Source organism: Tiliqua scincoides, chromosome 2 (genome assembly GCF_035046505.1).
Source record: "Tiliqua scincoides isolate rTilSci1 chromosome 2, rTilSci1.hap2, whole genome shotgun sequence".
NCBI classification, from domain to species: domain Eukaryota; kingdom Metazoa; phylum Chordata; class Lepidosauria; order Squamata; family Scincidae; genus Tiliqua; species Tiliqua scincoides.
Window position 1 is genome coordinate 213,773,100 of NC_089822.1, and position 9,895 is coordinate 213,782,994.

Sequence of the window (9,895 nt, forward strand, 5' to 3'; positions counted from 1 at the left end):
TAGATATGGAGGATAGACTGTTTCCCGTGCAGCAAATCCCCCCTCTCCATGTTGCTGAAATGGTCCAATGGAAAGGCGGAAGCCAATACGGTTGGTTCCAGCGGCGTCGCAGGAGTTGCCAGAACGTGACTGTGTTCGGCCATGAACTGGACTCTGGCTCCAGATTTTGCCTCAAGGTTGACTCCTGAAGCCTTTTCCATAACCGGATGTAGCCACAAGGCAGTGGAGGTTTGGGATCAGAGTTTTCCTTCTCTCAGATGAGCTGCCTTCCCAGGCTAACGAGTCCCATCTACCTGTGGCTGTTTAGTCGCCTCTTACGACAAGTACAGCCAAACTGAGGGCCTATTCTTATCTCCAGCCGCCAGGGGAACAGCCTGATTCTGTGTTTATGTGTTCAATGTAACATATAGTTTACATTCCCAATTAGATGACTAGCTCTGTTTGCTCCCTTTTCTATAAGATATATTGATGACATTTTGTGTACTGCACCCTATGGGACAAAATATGCATTAAACACAAATATGTACAATGAAGTCCCAACACTTTTATAAAGAGAAGTTTATTTGGAAGGGAGCCATTTTTAGTGCAGAAGTGATGGAGAGAGAGAGAGAGAGAGAGAGAGAGAGAGAGAGAGATGAATGCTTAACCCTTACTGCTGGATGTTATTACTGCTCCAAATCAGCAGAATTGTGGCTTCCCTCTTTGCCTTCAAAATGCATGTTTGTGTGGATAAATGACATCTGGAACCTTGTAGCTTGTTGGAAGCAATTCAAAATGGGAGAATAGCTGGAATGGAAAGAATTAAGTTCAATGTGCAAGTGGGCACACACATGAATGCATGTGCACACATACACAAGTTATTCTTGTGATCAAAACTGCTCCTTCCTGACGTTGCTCTTCATTTATAAAAGACCACCAGGGCTTTGTTACTCACTTGTGTGCAAGATGTGTAGCTTGTTTCAGAGCCTCTAATCTTACCCAGTTTCTACATTTCTACCTTTGATCTGATTTAACACAACTAATGACTCTGACCTTATATTAATTTTTGTCTGAGGGTGTGACCTCTGATTTCCTAGCCCTAATTCTACATGGATACAGTGACCTACATATGGAATTGCTCCTGGAATTCCTGGCTCTCTGACCTACTACCAGTATGCCTTGGAATGCTTATTGCTGAGCCCACACAATCTGCTTCAAATTCTTCAAAATGCTTCAAAAGCATGGCCTTTCCCAGTTTGAAGAGACACTTGGCCAACAGTCTGAGGCTAAGAGGCAAAGAAGGAAGGCCCATAGCCAGGGAGACAGACCAGGGTCAGACTGCACTTGCTCCTGTTGTGGAAGGGATTGTCACTCCTGAATTGGCCTTTTCAGCCACACTAGACGGTGTTCCAAAACCACCTTTTAGAGCGCGATACCATAGTCTCTCGAGACTGAAGGTTGCCAACAACACAACACAATCTGCTTCAAATAAGAGGAAAACTTGGGAAAAGATGCTAGCAAAGGAGAGAAAAAGAGCTGAAGGATTGGCAAAGGCATGAGTTATCTTCCTAGGTGCTGGGACTGGCATGGAGATTCTTGGGCAGCTGATCAGATGGTGCCGCATGACTCAACTCAGTGGGCAATTCTCAAACACACCCAAGTTAGGTAGAAGGAAAATGAGTAATTTGGAGGTCTATGGCCAGACTGCTTCTGGGATTTTCTGATCATAGACCTAAAATACCAATTTTTAGACTCTCTGGACTCAATCCAGACTAATCTTTTGTTTGTTAAAGACTCTTGATGGTCCACCCCCAGTTCTCATGGATGGGTCAGTGGCATCAAGGTGGCACAACCGAGAACACTTCCCAAGGCCACTTTGGGTTCACTACTGCCACTTTTGCACTATTAAAATTAAAATAAAGATTTTTTTTCTTTTTTCACTATTAAAAAAAAAAGCCACTTACCATGTTCCATGCAGTTTCTTCAAGTGCAGAGATTCTGGTTTTATTTAAAGGGATCATGCAAATGAAGGCACTTCTGTAAATCAAGGCGCTCCTGTACTGTCCCTTTAAATCAATACAGAAGTCCCATACATCCACATTTGAAGAAACCATACAAAGAGCACAGAAAGGAGGTGAATGATCCACTTTTCCACTTTAGTGGACAGAAACCAGATCAGTGTGGCTTGTGTCCACTGGAGGACTGGAGGGAGGTGACAGCAGCAGACGAGGTGAAGCGCACTCCAAATCCACGACCCTCTCACACTTCCCCAACCACAATCCACCACTGATGCAATCCACCTAGCCTCACGGACTGGTCACCTGAGATGCGTGTGTGTGCACACGTGTATAGAATAATTGGATCAGTAGACTGAAGAAATCATTTCAATTTGGGAAGGTTGGAATGGGAGTGTCCTGCTGCTCAAGAGATCCAAGAAACTATGTTAACATGTGACTCAGTATCTCTAGAATGTACACCTGTGGAAAAGTTTAAATGCTAGAACCAGGAGCTCAAATGGTTTGTTTAACCCTGAGGGCAGGAAACTCTAAAATTGGGGCCAGTGTATTGCAAAGCAGATAAGATGGCTTTGGGGGAGGTGCAGCCTCTTGAGAATTTTCTAGGAGGCTTCTTCAGATAAACAAAAGGGGGCCAGAAAGGAAAAAAGTTGTTCTTTTGAATCTGGGTTGAGACCTGCTAGCCTCAACTTTGGTCAAGAAAAACAAGTCTGATCTGGGCTCCATGCCACCCTGTGAAGTATCTAAAGCCAGAGATGTGTGTTAAGGTTACCCATACAATGATAGGTTGACCACAAAACAAGCATTTCTAATTGTGTGGCATAGTTTGGACTGAATTTAGTCAAGCTCTCGTTCATATGTATATATTGTTCATCTTGTACATCTTTTAGTACATGTCCAGATCAGGCACTCAAGCATGATGCAGCAGAGTAGCCTGAGAGAGATACAATAGATCAGGTTTCTGATTTTAACTCTAGGGAGTTAGTCATTGCAGCCATGCAGCAAAGCACTGGTAGAACTGAATTTACATGCAAATTATTCTTTTGAAGGAAAGGGTGGACCTCCCTGGAATTTCACTAATGTTTAAGTCATAAAAGTTTACAGGAAAAATGTCTGTTGTTGGGTTTGTCATAGGGAATGGCTTTAATTGTGGGGTGGAGAACCTTAAGGTACCATCCCAGGCTGGCATAAGTGGAACAGCTGTATCAGCAGCTGTGTGACTTATGGAAAGAGACACAAGTACTCTCATTTGAATGTTGTTGTGCATCTATCTTGGAAAATTTACTATTGATAAGCATACTATATATGATGGAAATTTCCTACCACTTTTTATTAATCTATTTTTCTTTTTCACAGTTCGCAAGGTAAGGACAAGGGCAGCAGGTTTTGGAGATCTAGCTATCCTAAGATAAGCATCAACTTTAACAACTATGTTGGCTCTAAAAGTGCTTTGTCTGGCAGAAATCTTGTGTGGTTAAGAGCCACATGACAGACAAAAATGTAGCAGGCAAAGGATTTCCCCAACAAAGCATCTCCCTGCCTGGGAAAATCACACCTGAGTTTCTGCCTGTCATGTTAAAGACAGGAGCACAATCAGAAACAAACTTAAAAGGATAGCAATTTAACATAATGTTGTTTTCAAGCTTGTGCTCAATGCTGTCCTTTTTTGAAAAGAGAGCCATGCAGAATCACAATTGAATTGAATTGAATTCCTGCAGGAACTAGCTCCTTGAATAGACCAAGGAGCCCTAGACTGTAACACACACACTCACAACACTCACACTAAGCATATTGTAAATTTGACCATACACAAAACACAGAAGAGGAGACTGAGGGGCCAATAGCCAGGTTCCAAAGACCAAGGTTGCTTATCTGTATCTGTATCTGCTGGAATGGGGCATGTGTGGTTGTGAGGCTAAGCTGACAAGACACAGAGATCACAGGTGGAGAAAAAGGCAGAAAAGAGTTTGAAATGCAAAGCCAGAAGGGCTAGTGGTAGCCTTAGCTAATTCCAAAGAGAGAAACAAGGCAAGGGAGCTGAGATTGCTTTCTCAGATGAAAAGTTCCTTGTGAGGCCGCTCAGCAAGTGCTTGAGTGGGGGTTTGCAATAGCAGTCTGGGGAAGGGTGCAGGGAAGCAGGGGGAAAGGCTGGAAAAAGTAGGCAGTGGTCTGATATAATTCCTGGGTGCTGGCTGGCACAGCAATTCTTGAGAAGGAGAGAGAATGGAGCGCTTCATGCAGCACTGGTGGGTCACTGAGCAATGTGCAAGGAGCAGCAAGAATGGAGACAAGATGGATGACAACAAGGGGGTCTGTGACCCTGTTATCTATAACCAAGCTCCCAACCAGGAAACTTAGAAGCTACTCTAGGGGAGCTCATGAAGGATCATTCTGTTGTGGCTTGATGGTTCCCATCATGTTGGAGATGGGTGTCTTTGGATGTTCTACACCCTGAGTAGGGTGTGGCAGGGGACTCCCTGTGTCTGAATCACCATGCAACTCCTCTTTGCATTTACCATGACTTTCAACTGGTGAGGGAAGCCAGGTCTGAAGGCACATCTGTTGCCATTGCTATGCTAAACACCTTGTTTACTCCAAAGTCAGGAGACTCCCAGGATGTGGCCCTGTTTACAGGTTTAAATTGGCTGACCAAGCAAGGTGTGGCTGATCATGGAATTCTCCAAAAAGCTTCTCCTAAGCCAGCCAGTAAGGGGGGAGGTTGATCTGATGAACCAAAGTCTAGCCTTTCCCTAAAGGCCCATTGGACTTGATGCTTCCTCATCATTGGCCCAAGCAAACCAACACAGGTTGGGCACCAACATCACATATTAAAAAATATAAATATATCAAGCAGCAGCTTTGCCTGAGGAACAAATAGACCTCACACAGGAGATCTGCCAATTACTGTATTCGTTAGTTTTTTTAACATTAGAGTACAGAAGGCTTGAAAGTTGTTCAGGACAGCAATGATGTGGGCAAGGTGTTTGACATGTTCTCTTGCAGCTCTTCCTTGAGTTTTGCACTCTCAGCCAGCTAAACAACAACCTGCGAGCAACCCTTCTGCTTATATAGAGAGTGGACCATATTTAGCACAGCAGCTCTCTACCTTTCTTGGGTAGTTCTCATCTGGTCCAGCAACAGTTTTTCCCACCTTTTAACTCTTTCATTGTGGTGACCTCTTTAGTTCTTAAATCTTTTTCCTTTGTTATAACCCATAACCTTGGGTTATGAAATTTCCCCCCTTTGAACTATTTCCTCATACAGAGAAACTTTGTTTCCTTACACCCTGCATTGGAGAACACACATCAATTTCATACAGCTTGTTACCATTTGATTCATACATCTCAAACAAGAGCATAACTCCACTTACAGACAAAACTATGATCACAAACCCATCCTTTATCCATCTGAACCAGTCAGACATTCCATTTAAAAAGTCCTCGAAACCATTCCCAGATGATAGATAACCAATGTCCCCCAGTATCTTCCTCCCTCAACCTTTCCTTAGCCACCTGCTCCAGATGGGATGTACAGTTCATGATCTCACCCAGTTAGAGGACCAGATTATATTTGCAGCTGACAAGGGCTCAGGATAGAAGAGTAATCCCCTACTAGTATCTGGAACAGCTATTTTCAACCATTGTGCCATGGCACATTGATGTTCAGTGAATGGTCCCCAGGTATGCCATGGGAATTTGGAAGAGGGTCATTTATGAGTAGCGTCATTGGGGAATGTGAGCTCCCCACTGGCAACACAGTGTGCCTTGTCAATTGTCAAAAAACCGATGGTGTGCCTTGACCATTTTAGTGCCTTGTCAATGTGCCTTAACATGGAAAAGGTTGGAAATCACTGGTCTGGAGGGATCAATGCACATCTCTCTCATACACACCCCAAGCTGGTATAAGCTCCACTGAGAAATACGCATAGATATTCTACATATACAGTATTTTTTCTACTACTGGGCTTTGTGAGGTGATTTAGATCAGAAAAACAGCTTGGAGGAAGGATTAGCTCCCCTTCTTTTAGGTCTGCTATTGTGATAAAAACTGGAGCCTCCCATGTCACTTTGAATGTTTACAGTATATGTTGACAGCATATTGCAACTGTTTTAGCCCTTACAAAACATGCACGTGCTTTTTAGGAGTGTAGTAGCAATTGCTCTGCTTGGAGTCAGGGAGGACAGAATCAGCAAAAGAGAATGTGTTACAACATCCATTTCCTGCCCACTGATTCTGTCTTACACATAGCCCCTTGCTTAGCAGGCAAACATAGGACTGGTAAGCACCAGTTAAACTGGTTTAACATTAATTCTGAGAAAGCTATAATTCAATTCCTTCTAGCAGGTGATGTAGAGCATACAACCCTCTCAGTCACACAGTTCCTAAATTTGAGTAATTTGAATCGAGCCAAGCTTTCTGTAGCAAGTAATCACTGAGTACATTACATCTTTGGCAATATCTGCAGAGTAACTGATTGTTTTGTTTTTTAAATAATACATGTTTGTATGTAAAATGTATTGTACATTTGTATCTGTGTGTACACGTAGGTGTGCACATATACATATATTTGTGTACTACTTAGGTTTATATTCTCTCTACGGTTTCCGTGCAGAGTCTTCACCTACCAAATGTTTATGCCTAATAAAGGTTGACTTGACTTGATTTGACATTAATTCCCTCTTCACCAGGGGCTCTGAGAACTATGAATGGGACTAGAATCTATAACAGAATGCTCACCAACCACACTAAACTACAATTCCCAGGATTCTTGAGAAGGGATAAACCCCTCCTCTTTTAAAATTGCAGTCAACTTGTTCTGTAGAAATATCCCATGAAGACTGCCACCAAACTGACCACATTCACCCAACAAAAATGTTATTCATTAAAAACAAGCAATCATTATACACATGGCTGTAATGTAAAATAGACATGAAGAAATTACTGACTTCTGTTTGATTTTAGTTTTAAAAATAGGCACTTACCCACTAACTACAGATTTAGGAAATTCCATAACTGGGCATGTTCTCCACATTGAAGTGGCAGGAGAGCACAGGGATGCCTTCAAAACAAGGCAGCTGCTGGGCTGATAAAACAGGCATTGGTTCCCATGCATCAGCAGAAACCAGTCGACAAGTTTTTCACACAGCCTGCTGCAAATAAAATTGTGCAAGGAGTTGGCACAGTCTGTACCACATTCTATTATATGACATTGTCTGCCCTCCACTACTTGGGCTTGCTTGTTCCTCATTAAGAAGGAGAAAGTTTTCTTAAGCCATTTCTGCCCAACGCTACATATATGCAACAGGGACCAAATGTGTACACCTGTAGGCTGGGCAAAAATGGGTTAAAGCAGTTCTAGACTTTAGTCTCAGTGCCTACTGATGCACTGTATGTAAAAGCATGCAACTGAATCCCCGCAATCTTCTCATTTTCAGGAAAAACTACTTTGTGAGGAACCCATTTTGAATGGTGAGCCAGCAAAGGGGAGGGGTGCTTCAACTTGTTCCTTGAAATGACTCCCCAAGGACTTTTCCCCACTGTTGCCCTCATAAAGGACAATTTGGAACCTTGCAGGAGGAAAACCAGCAGATGAGTGTGTTACCAAAAGGGCTGTTTTGTTTAGGGGGAATTATTACACTACCCTTATTGGAACCTCAGGATCGCAGGCTGGATAACAAGATGGCATAATGCAGAGAAATTCCCTTTAGCTCAAAAAGGAGACTGGGAGAAAGATAACTTTTAATAAAAGATTATAGTTTTATTACAAAAGCACAAAAGTAAACATAAAGCACATGGAGAAATGATAAGTGTATGTTTCTTGGTCCTAATACTTGAATCCAATGTACCTAGCTTTCATGGTGGTTGCGTGTGGAGAGTATTTGGTGCATCCGAGGAAATTAGAAAAAGGAAAGGTTGTAGGGAAGGATTTTAGGGGTCCCTGGTCTGCCAAACCCAGCTGTTAACTAAAGATGGGGAGAGAAGAGGAGAAAAAAGGGGGGGAAAGAAGGGAAAAAGTTCCAGACGCAAGATAGTTACCTGTCTGTAGAGCAGTTGGATGGGGGGAGAGTGTCCTGTGTAGAGGACCCTCTGACACAACACAGATGTGCCAGAGAGAGAGCATGTGGCAGGGAAGCCCTCTCTTAAAAAGGGGTTTGCAAAATGTGCTGAGCTGAATGGTAGCTTCCTTACTACCACACAGCAGGGTAAACATTGAAAAGATCAGGATGTCCCTTATCAGCAAAATTCAGTGGGGTCTAATGGCTGGCTTCCTAGCTGGGGGAACTTAAATAATACAATGAATGGGCAACCCAGGAAGGCAGTTCAAGTTTGCATATGGTACTTAAGCAGTGATTGGGTTAAAACAATACAATGAATACAGTAATGTAGGAGACTGGGTTAAAACAATACAATGAATAGGAGACACTTAAACAATGATTTACTATGCCAGACTTCTTCCTATAATATGTGAATCATAGGGAGGTGGATTTTGTAACCATGAGCTTGTGACTTGACCAGAGTTTTTGGAAAAGTGTGCTGGGAGAAGTGTGGCCTGCATGATGTTTTAGTAACATAACCAGATATAGAGAGAAAATTACAACTAAAAGGAAAAAGGGGATTTTCACGTAACAAGTGTGTTGAAGTAATGGACAGGGAAAAGGTTAATACCTCTTCCCACCTCACATTAAAATCAATTTTCTCTAATCAGATTTTCCTGAAAAAAAGAGAAGGCATCAGGGCTTCACAACACACATGTATGCCTATAGATTGAAAACTCCTGAGTTTTCAATCTTCCTGACAGTTGTCTCACCCCTTAACCACTCTTGTACAATTAATTTGTAGTATAACATGCCTAAATCCATTCATCTTAACATTTTATTAGATGTATAAGGACAATTAATTCATCACAAGCTAGGACTGGCTACTTCATTATCTCATCTCCAGGTTTCCGCCACCCTTTTCAGGATGCTGCATCAAAATATATTGATTATACTGTATCGCACATCAGTATACTCACAACACACCCAGGGCCAAATCCTATCCAATTTTCCAGTGCTGGCGCAGCTGTGCCAATGGGGTGTGCACTGTATCCTGTGGTGGGGCAGCAGCCACAGAAACCTCTTCAAGGTATGGAAACATTTGTTCCCTTACTTGAGGCTGCATTGCGGCTGCACCAGTGCTGGAAAGTTGGATAGGATTGGGCCCACAATTTCCAAAGTTCACACCAGCAATAAACTGGCTCTCTCTCAGCCTTAACCCCACGTGCAAAAAAGAAATTTTCAAATCCTGATCTCTGACATAGGATTGTTGTAAGAATGATGGATGACAAAGAAACATACATGAAGAATGTTAAATGTGCGCACTTGTAGCACAATCTATTATCATTATCACTATCATAACCATCATCAGGTTTCAATCTACAGTATGGAGAGGAAGAAGTGATGTACAAGAACATACAAAGAATACTACTACTACTACAGTGCAGAACAAAAGAGAAATGAAATGGGATCAGAATACTAATCTGAACACTTAATATTACAATAGGTCTGGCTGTTCTCCAAGTTATACAAAACATACTAGGAATATGGCCTTGAAACAAATCATTATTTACATACACAAACCTGATGATCAGCCTGAAGAAAACACAGGTCATGGTTCAGGATGTGGACTCACCTCCCTGCATTACAATCTCTGCGCATGAACTGGAGGTTGTCCATGCCTTTGTGTACCTTGGCTCAACGATCTCTGACACTCTTTCTCTCAATACCGAACTAAACAAACGCATCGGTAAAGCAGCTACCACGTTTTCCAGACTCACAAAGAGAGTCTGGTCCAACAAGAAGCTGACGGAACATACCAAGATCCAGGTCTACAGAGCTTGCGTCCTGAGTACACTTCTGTAC